The sequence below is a fragment of the Neofelis nebulosa genome, chromosome 4 (assembly GCF_028018385.1).
Source record: "Neofelis nebulosa isolate mNeoNeb1 chromosome 4, mNeoNeb1.pri, whole genome shotgun sequence".
In the NCBI taxonomy this organism is placed as follows: Eukaryota; Metazoa; Chordata; class Mammalia; order Carnivora; family Felidae; genus Neofelis; species Neofelis nebulosa.
This window is the reverse complement of record NC_080785.1, coordinates 84,773,051-84,793,527: the sequence shown is the minus strand read 5'-3', so window position 1 is coordinate 84,793,527 and position 20,477 is coordinate 84,773,051. Positions and strand designations below refer to the sequence as shown.

General features: G+C 36.2%; 1 pseudogene; it reads left to right on the top strand.

Moving 5' to 3' along the window:
* Positions 1-7,019: 7,019 nt before the first annotated feature.
* On the top strand, positions 7,020-7,872 carry LOC131508563 (thioredoxin-related transmembrane protein 1-like; annotated as a pseudogene).
* Positions 7,873-20,477: the final 12,605 nt, after the last annotated feature.

The following is a 20,477-nucleotide window of genomic DNA, read 5'->3' as shown; positions in this document are numbered from 1 at the left end:
CTGTTTTAATTTTAAAATTCTTTATAGAACAGTTTAAATTCAAAATCCAAATATTAGAATCAATGATGTAATAGAATTTATTATCCCATTAACATCACTGAGGATCTCTCATGTACAAGATGCCATCTATGTGCTGGTGGAAGATCCACAAATAAACAGTGAATCCTTCTTTAAGTCCTAGTAATCTAGTGAAAAGGCAATATGTATACACACAGGAGGTACACAAATTGATAACAGTGACACCCACACAACAAATAATAACATAAATAATTAGAATAAACATAACAATGTATTGAAAAACAAAATATAACAAAATATGAATGGTATTATTTATATTTTTGTAGTGCTTAATCACTTATTCAATGTTTCCCTATACTGACTTCACCTAATATTCACAAATACTATCTGGGTTTGATATTAATATTTCTATCTTAGTAACAGAGCAAAGTAGGCCCAGAGAAGTAATGAATACACAAAAAACAAATGAAAGGAAAATTCAGGGCAAGGGTTGAAAAGGAAAATAGGCTATAGACAATGGATTGGACTTACAACCATTGAGAAGAGGCTGGAGAAGGCATGCCACCAATGAAATGGAAAAGATTACAGAAAGAAATATGCAGAACATATCAGTGAGCAGACCAGCTTGGATAGAACATGTATATGGAAAAGCAATAGTATATGTAAGCATGTGGAATCTGTAATATCAACAATTAGAAAATAAAAACCCAATATGTTTATTTTTCAAAAATTTTCTGGGACATACACCATGATGTAATATGCAAAAGTTAATAAACATATTAACATATTCCTATGGAGGATGGTGGTCCAGGGTACAGACTTCCAGTTATAAAATACGTAGGTACTAGCAACATAAGGTACAGCATGATGACTACAGGTAACACTGCTGTATGTATGGTGTATATAAATGTTGTTATGAGAAATGTTGTTATGAATCCCAAATTCTCACCATAAGGAAAAAAAAGTTTTTCTTTTCCTTTTTAAATATCTATACAAGATAATGGTTATATGACATAACTACATAATGTAGTAATTGTGTCAATGATATATGTAAGTTCAATTATTATGCTATAACCTTAAGCTTATACAGTGCTGTTTATCAATTGTATCTCAATAAAATTGGGAAATTAATAGAAATATAAACTTTAAACATACTTTTAAATGCAATTCCTCAGGCAATGAAGTTAACACAATATGAAGAATATGTAGTGAATCATTTTTTAATGTTTGTTTATTGAGAGAGAGAGAACAGACAGGGAGAAGGGCAAAGAGAGAAAAGAGAGAAAAGAGTATCCCAAGCAGGCTCTGTGCTGCCAGTGCAGAGCCCAATGTGGGGCTCCATCCCACAAACCGTGAGATCATGACCTGAGTCAAAATCAAGAGTCAGATGCTTTAATCAACTGAGCCACCCAGGCACCCCATAATATGCAGTGAATCTTAAAGAGCCAATTTTTCCAAGGCAATTTTGATTTTCATTCAAGCTACACAAACCTCCTCAAGGGCAAGAGAATACCATGGCCTGGTTACTTCCTTTGAAGTATGAGGACCAGGTAAAAAGAGAAGTGACACCATGAGAGCAAAACGAATTATCTCAGTAATTTATCCTACCCATTTCTCTTTAAACTTTCAGTGCTCCCACAGTACAGTCTATATCATCCAATATGCCCCTCATTGACCTTTCATATTTCTGTGACCCACATGAGTCAGCAATGATGATTGGCTAACATGGGTCAGTCTGCTCTAGTGCTGTGTTCCAGTCATTCCATGTGCAGGAACGATTGCACTTCCTGCCAGTGTAGTCCTCACACCCTTCCTGCTAGCTTCTATGTCACTTTGTCATCCTCAGTCTCTTCCTGGCCACTATACCTTCTGTTAGTCACACTTGTACTCCACATGACACATTTCCCCATCAGTGTCTTACTGCAAATATTTTCTGTTGCAGTTTCCTAAGCTCTTTTTGTTATCCTGGGTTATTCTTACTTCCTTAATTTATAGATTTCCATTATGATTAATGATGGGGATTGCAACACATTTCTGTAATTCTAACATGGTATTTCTAACATTCATTCTGTTATAGCTATCACACAAATTCTGAATATATAGGACTGAAGATAAGGTTAACAAACTTTAATGATTAAAGTGATTCAAATGAACTTCTTTGGTACATTTGCACTCCAGGTAGTGTGTGTGTGTGTGTGTGTGTGTGTGTGTGTGTGTGTTGTAGAAGCAAAGATTTAATGAAAGAGTTGAGATAATTTCTCAATTGAATAGGGAAGTTAAATCCCTAAAAATTTAAAACGCCTAAATCAAATACCAGGATTATCTCACTTTATTATGAAATGGGGTGTTGAAATGCCTATGCCATTCAAGGTACAGGTAAATCTGCATTTTGGAAGTGTTTATTCCCCCTAAAGTATTTGTAAGCAGCCATGTGATCGACTGGATTTTCTAAATCAAAGCCACTGATCTAAAAGTTCTAGACATAAAATCAATCTCTTTAAATAATCAGATAGTCCAGAACTGTACTAGGTACTCTGGGGGATTCAAAGTAATCTGAGGTCTCTGTGTCTACATATACACATAAAAAAAGTAAAAATAAATATAATACAATAAGACCTCAAATATCATAAGATAGTACAGTTTTCAGACAAATGCTATAGACAATAAACACTCTCATTTGAAACTTTAGAGGAGTCAGAAATTATATGAGCAATTATTTAGTACGATTTTTATTTCTTTTATTTCTGCAGGCTATTCTTATTGCTATAATTAAAACTTAGTGATAGATTGGGAGATGTTTTCAAAAAGAAAGATAGGAAAATAGGAGTGGGAGAGCAGGAGTAAATGTAGGGAAAACCAAAAAAAAAAAAAAAAAAAAAAAAAAGGCAGAAGTGAAAGGGAGATAAGTGAATATAAAAGCAGAAGGGAGAGAAGGTCACCAGTCAGTGCCATGCTGCTGAGTTGCATCCTTGCCACAGAACCAGGAGTCCTGGGAGAGCATGTGGAGGCTGGGATGGAAATCAAATGCATGCAAGTGTATTACTTAGCTTATCTTAGTCCCATTTTTTTTTTCTGCAAAGGACAGTCTGACCCCAGTGACCACCAAGATTGCTTTTTGCTTCGAAATACAAAAATGCTATGAAAGGTCATAACTCTAGGCCAGGTGGCAGCTGGGCAATGTGCAAACATGTGTTTATATTCCAAACATATTCCAAAAGCACCCTGTAGAGTTTGAAAAAGCCCTTGAATATGTCCATCCAAAATTCTTAAACAGGAAATATTCTTTGGTCTTTGTAAAAGTGTTCTTTTCTTCTTTTGTACAAGACCTTTGTCCGAAAATGCATTTGGGAAACATCCACCTCAAGATTTCTTGTAGGGTGGAAACACTATTGCATGTGAACTGCCTAGAATAAGTACAAATCTACCCAATGGTCACTACGTGCCATCAAACCCCTAAATCACTAGCAGCTTGGAGGAGACATATGTGTTGGGATGAGTCCCATTCGATTAGTCTGTTTCAGTTGAATTCCAGAGTGAATCAGGGCTTAAGCCAATTTTTAATAAATACACCAGATTTTAGCATCTGGAAAGCAACTGATCCAAATTAAATTATATGATCCATATAATATGTAGCTCTGGTGTGGTCATCTGATTCCTGAGCAGTGACCATACTTTGGATGAGTGGGACGAACTTTTAACCCAACAAATGACAATTTAGCAAACAACAGCTGCACAGCCCTTTTACCGGTGGAACTGTAAAAACTCAAATAAAATGAATTGTGTTTATAGTTACATTAGCACTTCAAAATGGCTATTTCTTTTGGTCTTTAGAGAATAAGGAAGCCTGCAGCAATCACATGATTCAGCCCTTCTTTAGGAGATAAGCTACATCTTAGAAAGGCAGTTAAAATGCATGATTTTTACTGGCAGTCTTCTTATACCTTTAGCTCTATATCAGATCTTTTCTAAGGGAAGGAAGAATCTATCTTGGATGGTTTTAACAACTTGGTTTATGCTCTTTTATGACTAATTGAAAAGAGACTGAAAACAGCAGGATGGTGTCACAATTAATGCACCCTCGTTTGGACCCCCTAGGCCTTGCCTCAGCAGGTTATGCCCTAATCCTGTAGCCCCAGGCACTTTCAGGTGGTTATTGATTGAAACCACAGATTCAGTTACAGCAAATGACATTATGTGGTCTGTCTCTTAATTACTTAATGCAGTCTCTGTGGGTCATGACAATATACACATTAAAACAGGTGGTATAAATTTAGCTGTAATGAGCCTGGTTGAGGCAATTTTTATAAAAGCTGCTGTACCCAAATGGGAAGTATCTCAAATTCAGTTAGGCAAAGTGTTTCAGTGAAAATGAAGCATTATCCTAAAAGCCATTTGGATGACGTCATCTGTCATGTATAAAATGACCAAATAAAAAAATTAAATTGATAACTGAACCATAAATGTCCATAAGTTGTGGTCTGGATGTCCAGGGTAATATTTTGCCTTGCAGCAAGCTCCTTTTCAAACTAGAATAGAGAAGAATGTTGGTGTGTAATTAGTAAGCAGAGTTCAGTGGGTTCTTATTAAGGATTCTCACTTTGTTCTAAATATGTGTGAGGCATTCTAAATGCCAGATATGGGGAGGGCAGCTCAAGATGACAGCATAGGAAGATCCTGAACTCACCTCCTTCCATGGACACACCAAATCTACAGCTACATATAAAACACTTCTCTGAAACAGACCTGAAAACTAGCTAAAGGGATCCTCCACAACAAAAGATAAAAAGGCCACATCAAGATACAGTGGGAGAGAAGAGAGAGAATCTTAAGGCTAGCAAGAGGAAAACAACTTGTTACAAACTAATAACCTCGATAAGACAATCAGCACTTTTTTTAAAGAAACATTATAGGCCAGAAGGGAGTGGCGTGATATATACAAAGTATTTAAAGCAAAAACCTTCCAACCAAGAATACCTGGCAGTTAGTTAACATTCAAAATTGAAGGATATGGGGCAGCTGGGTGGCTCAGTCGGTTGAGCCTCCAACTTCGGCTCAGGTCATGATATCACAGTTTGTGAGTTCAAGCCCCGCATCGGGCTCTATGCTGACAGCTCAGAGCCTGAAGCCTGTTTCGGATTCTGTGTCTTCCTCTCTCTCTGACCCTCCCCCATTCATGCTCTGTCTCTCTATGTCTCGAAAATAAATAAACGTTAAAAAATTTTTTTTAATTAAAAAAAAAAAAATTTGAAGGATAAATAGTGTGTTCCACACAAGTAAAAGCTAAAGGCATTCACCACCACTAAATCAGCTTTAAAAGAAATGTTGATTTTGGGGGTACCTGAGTGGCTCAACTAAGCATCTGGCTTTGGCTCAGGTCACGATCTCACGGCTCTGAGATTGAGCACCACATCAGGCTCTCTGCTGTCAGCACAGAGCCTGCTTTGGATCCTCTGCTATGTCCCCCTCTCTCTATGCCCCTCCCCTGCTCATTCTCGCTCTATCTCTCTCTCTCTCTCTCTCTCAAAAATAAATAAAGGGGCGCCTGGGTGGCTCAGTCAGTTGAGCGTCTGACTTCAGCCCAGGTCATGATCTCATGGTCCGTGGGTTCAAGCCCCGCATCGGGCTCTGTGCTGACAGCTCGGAGCCCGGAGCCTGTTTCAGATTCTGTGTCTCCCTCTCTCTCTGACCCTCCCCTGTTCATGCTCTGTCTCTCTCTATCTCAAAAATAAATAAACATTAAATAAATAAACATTACCAAAACAAAACAAAAAAAAAACTAAAAACATTTTTAACATGTTGACTTTTAAAAGAAATAGCTTTTTTAGGCTGAAAAGAAGGGGCACTAATTAATAACAAGAAAATATAAGAAAGCAAAATCTCACTGGTAAAGATAAATCTATAGTAAAGGTAGTAGACTAATCACTTACAAAGCTAGCATGAAGGTTAAGAAACAAAAGCAGTAAAAATAAGTATAATTACAGCAATTAAGGCATACACAAAATAAAAGGATACAAAATGTGACATCAAGAACAGAAAACATGGGAAAGGGGCAGGAAAATGTGGAATTTTAGAGTGTGTTCAAACTTAATTTACTATCAACTTAAAATAGATTGATCTACATCTAGGCAACAGATACATGTAAGCCACATAACCACAAAGCAAAAACCTATAGTAGATACACAAGAGGTAATGAGAATGGAATCTAAACAGAACACTAAAGAAATTTATCAACTGCAAGGGAAGATAGCAAGAGAAAAAGAAAGGAACAGGGAGAAACCATAAAACAACCAGAAAATAATGAACAAAATGACAATAAGTACATGCCTATCTATAATTATTTTAAACATTAATTGATTACTTCTTCAATCAAAAGACAAAGTCTTTATTGAATAAAAAAAAAATACAAGAGACTCACCTCAGAAGTAAAGATACATACAAATTCAAAGTGAAGATATGGAAAAGATACCCCATACAAATGAAAACCAAAAGGAAGCTGGGGTGGCTATACTTATATCAGAAAAAATAGAATTCAAGACAAAGACAGTAATAAGAGTCATAAAAAAAAGGATTATATAATGATAAAGGGGTCAATCCAAGAAGTGGATATAATATCTGTAAATAATTATGTACCCAATATAAGAACATCTAAAAATATAAAGCCAATATTAACAGACCTAAATGGAGATATAGACAGCAATACAATAATAGTAGGGGCTTTAATGCCCCACTTGCCTTAATAGATAGATCATCCAGGCAGAAAAATCTATAAGGAAAAAAAAAAAAGAAAGAAAGAAAAGAAAAATCAATAAGGAAACATTGACCTTAAACAACATGTTAGACCAGATAGACTTAACAGATATATATGGAACATTCCATCCAAAAGCAACCTAAATTGCTGAAATTATATCAAGCATCTTTTCTAACCACAGTGGTATAAAACTAGAAGTCAATTACAAGTAAAAACGGAGATGTGGCGGGGGGTGGGGGGGCAAACACCAGACATGACACCCTCCAGGAGTCTCATGGTTCCTGTAGCAGGGCTCCTGCTGTTGTTTTGTGGGGTTCCCTGGACCCATGTGCAGTAGAGTGACGTGCCCAACATCATGGCAAGAACAGGAGAGAGTTGCTGGAAGGAGAATGGATGATAGAATTTTATGCTCCATGGTGTCTTTCTTGTCAGAATCTACAACCAGAATGGAGAAGTTTTGCTTAATGGGGAGAACATCTTGAGGTTAATGTTGCAAAAGGGGATGTCATAGAGCAGCCAGGACTGAGTGGATGGTTTATCATAACTGCCCTTCCTTCCATCTACTATTGTTAAGATGGTGAATTTAGGTGCTATCAGGGCTCAAGGAATAAGAAGGACTTCATAAACTATAAATGAGAAAGAGTGGAAAAGTACTGAACCCATTTCATCATGGTTTGGCCCAGATTCTGTTCTGATGAATAGTATGTCAGCACTCTTTCAGCTATCTTCATGGATCAGGACTTGCTGTAACTATTTTATTGAAGACCTTTGATTATGGGTTTGGGGATAATGTACAGTTTTTGCTTTTAGCAACTCTGCTTTCAGGACTATCATTGGGACTCTGTATGATATTTGTGCTGCACTGCCTTTTTCCTTTAAAAAGATACAGATCAAGCCATACCCTTCCCCCCCAAAATAATTATTATCAGAATCTTCTCAACCTTTGAAAAAAGTAGAGTAACAAGAAGCTCATGAAAATGTTTCAGAAGAGGAAGCCGAAAGAAGGAACAAACAGACTTTCCACAGAATGCCACAGACAATGTCCTGTGGGTCCTTCCTTGTTCACAGATAAATCCTGGTTAATTGTTATGAATATTATAACATGATTTTGATAAAAACAAAAGACTGACCATTTGGTTTGAAGTGAACTGAGGCATGCTTGTACATTGCAGGGTTCAGTCTTGATTGTCTTAGACTGAACAAACTATCTTCAGAAAATAAAAAGTAGCACTACATAAAAAAATGTAAAATGGGATTTAAGAACAACAGTATGATGGTTTAAACAATTGTTCAATTTTTGAAAACTCTGGTGCCAAGCACTAAGATTCGATTATGTTTATTGAATAATTTGTTTCAAGTCTGAGTTGAAAAATTACATTTCTCAAGTATTGCATTATTGAGCTATTTAAAGAGATTGCTTTGGATAAAAAGATTTCTCATTTGATACAATTTTTCTCAGTTTCACTTTGTGGAAAAAAAAACGTATTTCCCATAAATGAGAACTTTGCCCAATTTCTCAAGAAATGTTTATTTCAGGAGCGCCTGGGTGGCTCAGTTGGTTAAGTGTCAGACTCCATCTCAGCTCAAGTCTTGCTCTCAGGGTCATGAGTTCAAGTCCCTCACTGGGCTCCATGCTGGGTGTGAGGCCTACATTTAAAAAATGCGTATTTCAATGACAACTCTGGTCCTTTTAGAGGTATAGCTCAAAATTTCCTCATTTTTTTAGATTATGCAACTAATAAAAAAACTATCTTGCTTTAATTACAGTGCTCTAAACATGATAATACAGGGTATGTTGCTGATTTGGGAAGATTTTATATAAGTCCATGGTGTTGTCTTGATTCCTATAAAGGTCAGTTGCCTTTTTTGTTCCCCTCTGTTCAGTGTATGATTTGTATTTTTCCTACTTACCAAGGGTTACGGTTTTCATTTTCCAAATTGGACACTTTTCTGGAAATATTTTTCATGCTTTAATAAATAGTCCTTTTTTGTTTTTTCAAACCAAAGTATACTGAGGGACCCTTAAAATTGAAGAGCTATCTACTGATAATTTAAAATTTGGGCCACTCATTTCATATTTTATATAATGATTGTTGAACCTCTACTTGATTTTTTTTTTTTGGATATGAAGGTGAGCATTACTGATTCTCATTTGATGTAGTGTAAAACCTTTGATACTTTTACATTTTGAAAATTCACAGAAGCTTAATTTCATATAAATGAAAGCATTCTACTCAGGAAGAAGAAAAAAAAAACAAGTAAAAACTGGAAAATTCATACATATATGCAGACCAAACAACATGCTTCTGAAAAGTCAATGTGTCAATGAAGAAATCAAGAAAAAAAAATATGTGAGACAAATTAAAATGGAAATAAAACATACCAAAACTTATGGGGTGCATCAAAAAAAGTTTTAAATGGGAAGTTCACATCAGTAAATGCCTACATCAAGAAACAAAAAATATCACTAATAAACAACCTAACATTACAAGTCAAGGAAGTAGAAAAAGAAAAAGGAAGCCCAAATTTAGTAGAAGAAAGAGAAAGAATGGTAAAGGTCAGGGACTTAAGGATGGTTAAACATCCACAAATCAATCCATGTGAAACACTAAATTAATAAAATGAAAGATAAATATCATAAGATCATCTCAATGGATACAGAAAAAGCATATGACAAAATTCAACACCCATTTATGATCTAAACTTTCAAAAAGTGGATATAAAAGAAATGTACCTCAATCTAATAAAGGTCATATATGAAAAGCTCACATCTAAAATCAGACTTAATGTTGAAAAGCTGAAAGTGTTTCCTCTAAGAGGAGGAATAAGACAAGAATGTCCACTCTCACCACTTATATTGAACATAGTATTGGAAGTCCTAGACAGATCAATTAGGCAAGAACACTATTTCCAGATGACATGATATTATATAAAGAAAAACAGTTTGGGGGTCCACCAAAAAAACTGTTAAAATAATCAATAAATTCAGTAAAGTTGCAGGATACAAAATCAATATACAGAAATCTGTTGTATTTCTATACACCAATAACAAACTAGCAGAAAGAGAAATTAACAAAATAATCACATTTACAACTGCATTAAAATGATAAAATACTTAGGAATAAATTTAACCAAAGAGGTGAAAGAACTATACACTGAAAACGAAGACATTCATGAAAGAAAATAAAGGAGACACAAATAAATGGAAAACAATTCCACGCTCATGAATTGGAAGAATTAATACTGTTAAAATGTCCACAGTACCCAAAGCAATCTACAGATTCACTGCATCCCTATCAAAATTCCAATGGCATTTTTTCACAGAAATAAAGCAAACGATCCTAAAATTTGTGTGGAACTGCAAAAGATCCTTAATAGCCAAAGCAATTTTGAGAAACAAGAACAAAGCTGGAGGCATCATGGTCCCTAATTTAAAACTATATTAAAAGCTATCATAATCAAAACAGTATGCTACTAGTGTAAAAACAAACACACATATCAATGGAACAGAATAGACAGCCCAGAAATAGACCTGCATGTATACGGTCAATTAATTTATGGCAAAGGAGGCAAGAATATACAAGGGGGAAAGGACAGTCTCTTCAATAAACTATGCTGGAAAAACTGGACAGCTTCATGCAAAAGAATGAAACTGAATCACTATCTCATGCCATACTTAAAAATTAACTCAAAATAGTATGAAAACTTGAACATAATACCTGAAACCATAGAACTACTCGAAGAAAACAGAGGTGGTAAGCTCCCTGACATTGCTCTTGGAGATATGTTTTTGGATCTGACTCTGAACATAATGGTAGCAAAGGCAAAAATAAACAAATGAGATTATATCAAACTAAAAAGCTTGTGCACAGCCAAAGAAAAATCAACAAATAAAAAGGCAACCTACTCCCATATACCCAATATATATAATTTGATATAATATGATGTGATATATACTAACAAATAAATGTTTAATAGCCAAGATATATTACACTAAAATACAGCTGAATATCAACAACAACAACAACAACAAAAAGTGACTATTACAAGAAAGATCAGAAATAACAAGTGTTGGAGAGAATGTGAAGAAAAGGGAACACTTGTGTCCTGTTTTGGGAATGTAAATTTGCGAATGTAAAGCTATAGTGGAAAACAGTATGAAGACTCTTTGAAAACTAAAAATAGAACTTTGATATGATACAGCAATTTCATGTCTGGGTATTTGTCCAAAGAAAATAAAAACACCAATTTGAAACAATACATATACCTGTATGTTCACTGTGGAATTATTCATAATAATTCATAATAGATAAGATATGAAAATAAGTATCCATTGATGGATAAATAAAGAAGATATACTATATACACAATGGAATATATTGTCGGGTGGTTGCCAGAGGGGATGGAGTTTGGAGGAGGTGAAATTGAAGAAAATGATCAAGAGGTATAAACTTGCAGCCATGAAAGAAATAATCATGAGTATATAATGTACAATATGGTGACTATAGTCAATATTATTTTGCATAATATGTAACTTTATACAGTAACAAGGAAAAACTAAACTTACTGGAGTGCTCATTTACAATGTGTACAAATATCAAATCATTGTATTGTAGCTCTGGCAATAATATAATGTTGTATGTCTATTATACCTCAAACAAACAAATAAATGCTAGATGTGGACACTGACTAATCCACAAGGCAGGAAATCAACTTAACTACATCATCTGTTTCTATTAATAGAATAGAATAATGTAATTTATTAATGTATTTTTCTATGAAATAAATCCATTTGTCATTTTTTATTCATCTTTGGTTGGGAATGACTGGCCATTTGGTACAAAATATTACAAGGAGGAAATCAACGATAAAGATTTGGGAGAAACTGCTGAGCAGCAAATGGGGAAGAAAGGTCTTGAATTCAAAAAGGTTTTCTAGATTGTTAAAAATCCCATGAGTAATTGAAAGTTATGGCATTTTCTTTTTGATTCATCATTTTATTCTAGTTGACATATATGCATTTCCATTAGGTCCTTAGCCCATCAGTATGCCTTGTGTTTTCTGAATGACAGACTCAGAGCACAGAATCGAAACGCTGTGTTATACATGACATTCAATATCCGATCCATTCCTAATTTTTTATACTAAAAAGAAGTGCTGCTGTAACTACAAAAATCAGATCCAGATTATTCTATCAAAGGTTGATTATTTCTGGAAGATATAATTGTTTTTATAGTCTAGCACTTAGAATATATAATATATTGTATTATCATAGTTATATTTCATATTGATTCTGTGATATATGAGGGAGGTAAAAGGAAGGGTTGTATCTGCCAGAAGAGCCAAGTAATTACTCTTGGTAACCCAGTTTTTTAGCAAGAATGAAGAAAAATATTACAGGAACCAGTTTTTGATTAGGAATTTATCTACAATAAAGACATAGGCAGCATGACTTTTTAGGCCTTGGCTATTGACTCAAAGACAAGTTTTGAAATGCATAGTTTACTGCTAAACTCCAACCGCTATGCTTTTCTTTCCACTTATTCATCAATCTCATGAATTCTGAGATTATGAGACTAGAATTTCTTTAAAAATAAAGAACTTGAACAATTCTCTTGTGGCACATGCACACACAGCTCCTGTGCCGGTTGAACTATGCTGTTGAGTGGCTTCGTCTTCAATAGCAGTGACGGACAAGTTCCTCTTTACTGACCCCACTGCCATCTGTCATCCTGAATTCCACCTACAGTGCATTGTATGAGCTACACTGAACAGGTTTCACCCTGGTCAAGGTCACTGCCCAGCCAATCAGAACTGATGGGGTCACTGCAAATATCCAAATTACTTCCAAATGGAGGTGCTGACAGACACTGTTAATGAGGACTGTTCTGTCAGACTTGTTGATGACCTTTGACAACATTGCTCTTCCAGACTGTCAAGATTAGTCTAGTTTTTCTCTCTCTGACATTTAGGTGGTATCCGATACTTAAATGCACATTTGAGGGTAATCTGAATACAGTGTCCAAAGATGAATTTGCAGAAGTGACAAAATTGATAGCATCATTATCCATCCATTAGTTAAGAAAATATTTTAGTTGCTTATCTCAAGAAAGATCTAAGCCTGTACTTCTGAGTAACCATATGGGAGAAGCAGATGTTAAATGAGTAAATCTATATATTTGTAAGTATAGCTCAATGATGACAGCAAAGCAAATAATCCTACTTCTAAACAATGTCACGAACCTCCTTTTCCACTTGTGGGTGTCCTGTGGTGGCTAATGAGGTGCAGAATATGGAAGAGAATACCTCATTCAAAACTGTTCTTTGCCATTGTAAAATAATGACATCTGCATATACTGGTGTAACAGAATTATCAGGTATATTATCAAATACACTCTTCAGATCATACCCTTGCCCTTAACATTAGAGAACATTTTGTAACATTTCCTGCTATCCTCTGTGATAACAGCCATGTCACAACAGTCTCAAGAAGCCTTTTAAAATGATGAGGTATAATGGGGCGCCTGGGTGGCTCAGTCAGTTAAGCGGCCAACTTCAGCTCAGGTCATGATCTCACGGTCCGTGAGTTCGAGCCCCGCGTCGGGCTCTGTGCTGACAGCTCAGAGCCTGGAGCCTGTTTCAGATTCTGTGTCTCCCTCTCTCTGACCCTCCCCTGTTCGTGCTCTGTCTCTCTCTGTCTCAAAAATAAATAAACGTTAAAAAAATAAATAAAATGATGAGGTATTAAGAGTGTGTGTGTGTGTGTGTGTGTGTGTGTGTCTACAGTTCAGTAAGACACCCAGCTTAGAAAAGATTAATATGTACTTTTTTTTCTTTAATTTTAAAATTATTTTACTGGAGCACCTGGGTGGCTCAGTCGGTTAGGTATCCAACTCTTGATTTCGACTCAGGTCATGATCTCACTGTTTGTGAGACTGAGCCCGTGTTGGGCTCAGGGCTGACAATGTGGAGCCTGCTTGGGATCCTCTCTCTCCCACTCTCTCTGCCCTTCCCCATGCCTCCCTCCATCCTCTCTCTCTCCTAAATTAAACATTTAAAAATAATTTAAAATAAAATTATTTTACCCAGCAGCCTTCTATATATATTCCATACATTCAGTTATCTGACTTACAGTAAAACCACTTTTGTTTTCAATATTTCTTCTTCCCAATCACTGATTCTTTGTTTTAGTGGTCTATAAACTTAAATTATCTGAAGTAAAATTCTTATACAACTCTATTTCCTTAGTTCCCACTGCAAGTTCCATGACCTCTCTGTTCTCTGCTTCCTCGTCTAGACCAAACTGTTAATAAACAGACCTCACCACCTGTTGCCTCACTCAGGTTGCTGCTGCTCACCTTTCTTCCAAAACCTGAAATCTGGAAGGCTGCTTCACAACTGTTTTACGACTTTAGATGAAATTACTTTAATCTTAGAAATTTCCTTAGAATACCTATAATTCAGGAAATACTGTCTGTGCTTCTTAATAATCGCAGGTGATCATGATTGTTTCTAGTAGTGTGCAAAGAAAAGGAACGCTTTTTCTGTGAAGAATGGGAAGAAAGGAGAAATAAATGAATTCTTTTCTCCCTCCAAAATCTACCTTCATCCTCTCAACCATCAATTATAAAAGTAAAATAGAGTCTTGCCAGTCAAAATATGGCCTGCAGACCAGCAGCATGGGCATTTTCTGCAAGCTTTTTAGAAATACACAATCTCCAGGGCACCTGGGTGGCTCAGCCAGTTGAGCGTCCGACTCATGATTTCAGCTCAGGTCATGATTTCAGGGTTGGGGAGATCAAGCCCCGCTTCGGGCTCCACGCTGGTGGGGTGGAGCCTACTTAGGATTCTCTCTCCCACCTTCACTGCCTATCCCTTACACACTTGCTCTCTCTAAATAAATAAATATTTTTATTTTTATTTTTATTTTTTTTTTTAAATTTTTTTCAACATTTTTTATTTATTTTTGGGACAGAGAGACAGAGCATGAACGGGGGAGGGGCAGAGAGAGAGGGAGACACAGAATCGGAAACAGGCTCCAGGCTCCGAGCCATCAGCCCAGAGCCTGACGCGGGGCTCGAACTCACGGACCGCGAGATCGTGACCTGGCTGAAGTCGGATGCTTAACCGACTGCGCCACCCAGGCGCCCCTAAATAAATATTTTTAAAAAAAGAAAAAAGAATACAGAATTTCCACATCCATCCTAGGCTTACTGAATGAAAATCTCCTTTTTAACAAGGTTTGGAGGTGATTTATATACACGTTAAATCTTGAGAAGCACTGGAATAGAGGAGATAGAATGATGGGGGACATGGGGAAAAGAGGGTCACTTGGAAGGGGGGTAAGATGATGTTGGGTTAGGTCAGAGGTATATCCATCAATTGTCAGGCCATAGTATGCTGGCTTCTCTACAAAAGAGAGGCAAAGCAGAGGACAAACTTGGGTTTTTTAATGATTTTTTTTTTTGGATCATTTTTCTATCCCCTATACCTGTGGTTGGTTGTCTGACTCCCAGCGCCGGTTTAAAAACAAAAATAAAAACAATGATGCTGACAAGATAATGATCAACTACTGCTGAGAAAATTGGATGAAATTGTCATTGTGACCCTGAGGGTAAAGCTCTTCATTTATTCACCAAGCAGAAAATGTGGATTAAGGAAAAACATATTCTTGTTTCATTTTGGCCCTGCTTTACACCAAGGCCATGTGTAGCTGAGCAAAGCCAAATGAGACTGACCAAAAAAATCTGGTCTAGTTAGTGCAGTTGAACAGCAGCCAGGCAATAAATTGGAATCTCAGGAACTCAGGCTCTCACTTATTTTATGCTGGCAGCCAAAAGAATAATTTTTTGGTTTTGTGTTCACTTTTCTGCATTATTTAACCATACCTCTAGGTCACTTATGTATATAGGGAAAGCACTGCATCGAGAAATAGAACTGGCCAAATTATAAAATGTGTTGACTTCTTTATGGGTCTCAATTTTGTAATCTGTATAATGGTTCTGTAAGAGCTCTTATAAGAGCCCTGGCTTTCTCACCTGTCCTCACACTTTTCACTGCAGAGTATTCTGAGTTGTAAGAGCCTTTTAACTAAAAACACTTTGTTTTTCATCTCTAGCTGTTTCAGTGTGTCCTGACAATGTGTATCCATTGCCCTAGATTTTTTGGATTCTTAAGCCCTATGTTTGCTAAATTCGTCAGAAAGTTTTTCACAACTAAAGTGTGCCTATTGTGAATAATTCTACACATGGGTGGTGTTTTAACCTGATCTTATCACTGATTTTTCTTGTGATAAAAGTGATGTTCTGAGACATTAGAGTTGTTTTTGGCATAATTGGAAGTTATGAAAAATTCTGATATGATGCAATCATATTATCTGCAGAGACAAATGTCTATTAAAAAGATGACAAAGTTACAAGTTCTCCTTTATGGAAATTAATATTTCTATCAAAACTTATCTCCTGGGGTGCCTGGGTGGCTCAATCAGTTAAGCATCCGACTCTTGATTTAGGCTCAGGTCATGATCTCACGGTTTGTGAGTTCAAGCCCCGCACTGGGGTCTGGTGCTGACAGTTCAGAGCCTGCTTGGGATTTTCTCTCTTTCCCTCACTCTCTGTTGCTTCCTTGCTTGTGTTCTCTCTTTCTCCCTCAAAATAAGTAAATAAAACTAAAAAAAAAGTCTTATCCCCACATTAAAAATCACTTGGGTCTCATTGGACACCTATGGGCAACTAATCATAATATAATAAGGGCATCATAGTTTAGAATATTCTACTTACTAACTCTCTGATTAACGTTAAATTTCTTAATATAATTATGCCTTGGTTTCATCATCTGTAGAAAGGTAAATAATAAAAGTATGTAGTTCCTAGGTTTGAAAATGATAATTAAGCAAGATAATGCACATATGCAACAATGCCTGGTAATTAGAAATAGCATTCGTTAATGTGAGCTATATTGTCTTCATCATCATTATTATTATTAATTCTTTTATAAAAACCTAAAGCACAAAGTTGGCAATATTCCAATCCATTAGTAATTATTCAATTAACCCAAATGTAAGTATCACAGGCATTCTCTGCTTTCACACTTATGTGTAAGTGTGAAAACCTAGTGCTCGGTGTGCCCACTGAGTTATTGAGAACACATAAGTGCTCATTATTCTTCCACCACTTTAACTTTAGTGCCTCCGTCTCACTTTGATTTCCTTAGAGGAACAGCCAGGACATTCATCCATCCATCATGGTAAACATTTCCCTGTTATTTCTCCCTTCTTAAGTATATCCTTCTCAAAAATGAACAGCAGATCACATTTATTTCATTATGTACGCCATTTGCTTGCACATACATCAAACTTAATCTTTGCTCTTCATAATGTCAACTCTCAGAATCAACCAGTGGATCTTCTTTTGTGTATTTATTAGACATTTCCCACCTCTAAACCCACAGCAATATCCTTCTTCCTCATTAACCTATATAAATTTAATACTGCACAGTCCATTGTAAGACCCTCTGAACATGAAACCTTTCCTGACTACTACAGTGATCTCCTCACTCTCTCAACTGTTACTACCTTGGAGGTACAGGACAAAAAGTAAGTGTGGTTTTCCATCCTAGCTCAGCAACTTGTGAGCTGTGGAAGGCCTGAGCTTAATTTTCCATCTATAAAATTCATATCGCAATGCCTACCAGATAAGTACTGTGGTGGGAGACAGATAAGCCTATTTCAATAGGACTCATGTAGTGAATAGAACACTAATAGAGTAAAGCACATATTTTATTCATGTTCTCTTGTTGCCCTTGTAATAGACAGTCATTTAAGTGTCATCTTCTATGAACAAATATTTTATATTCGTTTTTACTTTCTCTTGGAGAATTGCGATGGTCTTATTCATTTCCTATATGGAAGTACACGGTAGATTTTTACTTGTTTGTTGATAAGTGTTAGTGAGTGTTCTAGTTACCATAATGAAAAGTTTATGAACTTTCAAACTAACAACTGTTCATGCTCTGAAATCTGTATTACAGTATATAGTATTAATGATTTCCTGTTCATTAGATATTAGAGTTTAAAAGGACTTACTATATACTATTAAAAAGGGAAGGCCCCATATTTTTAGTAAGCACCTATTATATGGTCGACACTGCCCTAGACACTAGGAATAAAATAGCCGTCAAGACACAAAAATAAGAGGTTAAATGTAATAAACAGGGTGAATACTATAATAGTATGAACAAGTCTTGTGGGAACAGCAAGAAAGGATAAACTAACCTGGGGAAGTAGAAGGCTTTACAAAGCTATCCTTTTCTTCTAAATGACAGGATTTCAAGGAAGCCTGAAAAAAATACTTTTATGATTTCTCCTAATGAATTGAAGAAAAACCGGTGCTAATAATCTCAGAACACATTAAGCATTCCCCTTGCTGTTTTCTGGCTATAAATATTTTTTTCTTGACCTTAAGCTAATGGTTTTGGTAGTGGTGGGTGGTACAGGGTAATGCTCTTTAAGGAGAGGTAAAGAAGTGAATCAGTCTTTTATTCCTTCTCCTATTCCTCAAATTTATCTTCCATAAATATTTTTATTCACAAGTGTCCATAATTATTCTGTTGCTAAGAAGAAACCTGGGTTTAACTCGATTTTCAAAACCTCAATGCCAGCTTCTGATGAAACTGTCTCAAGGCATTCAGTACAGAGACCATCTTTCCAGAAACACTTTGTTTCCCTTTTTCACAGGGCAGAGGAAAGCAGTAACCTAGGGTGTGGGAGTCTACTGTGAGGAGTAGGAATAGTCAGGGAATCACTGTTTCAGTGCTGACCCCAGTGACCTAATTAAAGATATGAGTTCCTACAAAAACTGCATGGCCATTTCACCCTTCTGAAAAATGATATTTCACCACATGCTCCACTCCCTAAGCTGTCCCCATTGACGTAGACAGCTTATTTCTAAATGCAAGATGAAAGTGCATCATTCCACAGTAAATAAAATCAGGATTAAGTAACGGGGCCATTAAAACAGCTGGCGTTTGCAAATATTTGGTCTCTTAATCATGTTGCATCGTATCTTCAGGAAGGTTATTTATTGTGGACTCTTCATCCATAACAGCCGTTTGCATCCTCAGTTATTTACAGTCACTGTCCATGTGAGCCTAGCCTGTCTTAAAGCATCCACACAACATTGTCTTTAACGACCCTTAGATTTTTGTCCATGACTGTTTTGTTTCCCAATATTGAAACCAAAGCCATTTCCTTCTCTGGACATTACTAGGTAATAAATCCCTGATTCTGACAGTTTCTGCATATTCTAGCTTCAGGACCACTGTTAGGGCTTTCTTCAAGCTACCTCTTGACCTCTGTTGGTGTTCCTTTTGCCCTTCTAGGGCACACCGAACCAGCAATTCTTCCTCAACCACAGGGGATAAATACTGTCTCATATCAACCCTTACTTCCCTGTTTCAAAACTACACTCCAGGAGGGATCTATTACTAGTTGTTTGTACCTCCATGTGAATGAGAGTCAATACTTAAATCTATCAGAGTTATGTGCTTTCAAAAATGTCTTGGACTCCTAGTTGGTCTTTCTGTTTTCTTTGTTTGCATTATTGCTCTCAAAGTCCTTTGAAATACAGCTAGAAATATTTTGTATTGAATGTAAATCAGTCATCTGACATCACTGGCCTCCAGTAGCTTTTGTAAGCCTTAGAGTCATGTCTAAATTTCTCACCCTCGTCATCAGGACACAGTGACTTGGTTTCTCTACCTTTTGGATCTCATTTCACATGTGGATTTTCCTCTTTTACTTAGATTCAGCCATACAGGTCTTCTTTCCTTTCCCTCAAATCCAGCAAAATTTTCTTCAGTTTAGAGTCTTGTCCTGGCTTGATTCTCTGTCTGGAATGCTCTTTCCCCCCTGATCTTTCCACGACTCCTTTACCTTTATTTAATTTTCTTCATAGCACTAATCTCAACTTAAGCTATTACCTAATTATTTGCTTGTTTCTTGTCTTTCTCTCCAGAAAGTAGATTTCACAAAAGGAGAGATAGTGATATATTCCCTGCCATAACCTTAATACCTAAAATACTGCCTGGCACATACTAAGTGCGCAATAAATAATTGTTGAGAGAATTAATAAATGGTATTTCCAGTATCAGAGGCATAGTAATAAAACTGCCAATATTTATTTGATATTCACTTTACCTTATGTAAATTCCAAGTACGTTACATGAATTATCTCAACCTTGATAGTCCCATGAGACTGTTGTTACCATGATAACCTCAGACCTGCAAAACGAGGCAATAGTAAGCTAGAAAGTCAAATCTAGGTATTCAGACTCTATGGTTTGAGTAAGAGGTTACCTAGAGACCTATAAATCATATTACTGTATATTAATATTTTTGTCATGGATATTCCTTAGTGAAACTCTGGATAATGAAATATGGAATATGCTTAAAGCCTAGAGCTAGAGTCTTTGCATTTTATGCTTTTGGGCCTTTGGAAAGTTTTTTCACTCAGGGCAAGTATGTAAATGCATAAGACTCTCAGTTTTGTCATTTGCAAAACATATTAATACCATCTACTTCCTTCCTGTGAAAGAAGCAGATAGTTAGATATAGTGCATACCTTTGTATACCAATGTTCACAGAAAATGCTCAATAGATGGCTGTTTTTAAGAGGATAATAATGGTAGTTCTGATGGTGCCGTAACTGTTGAT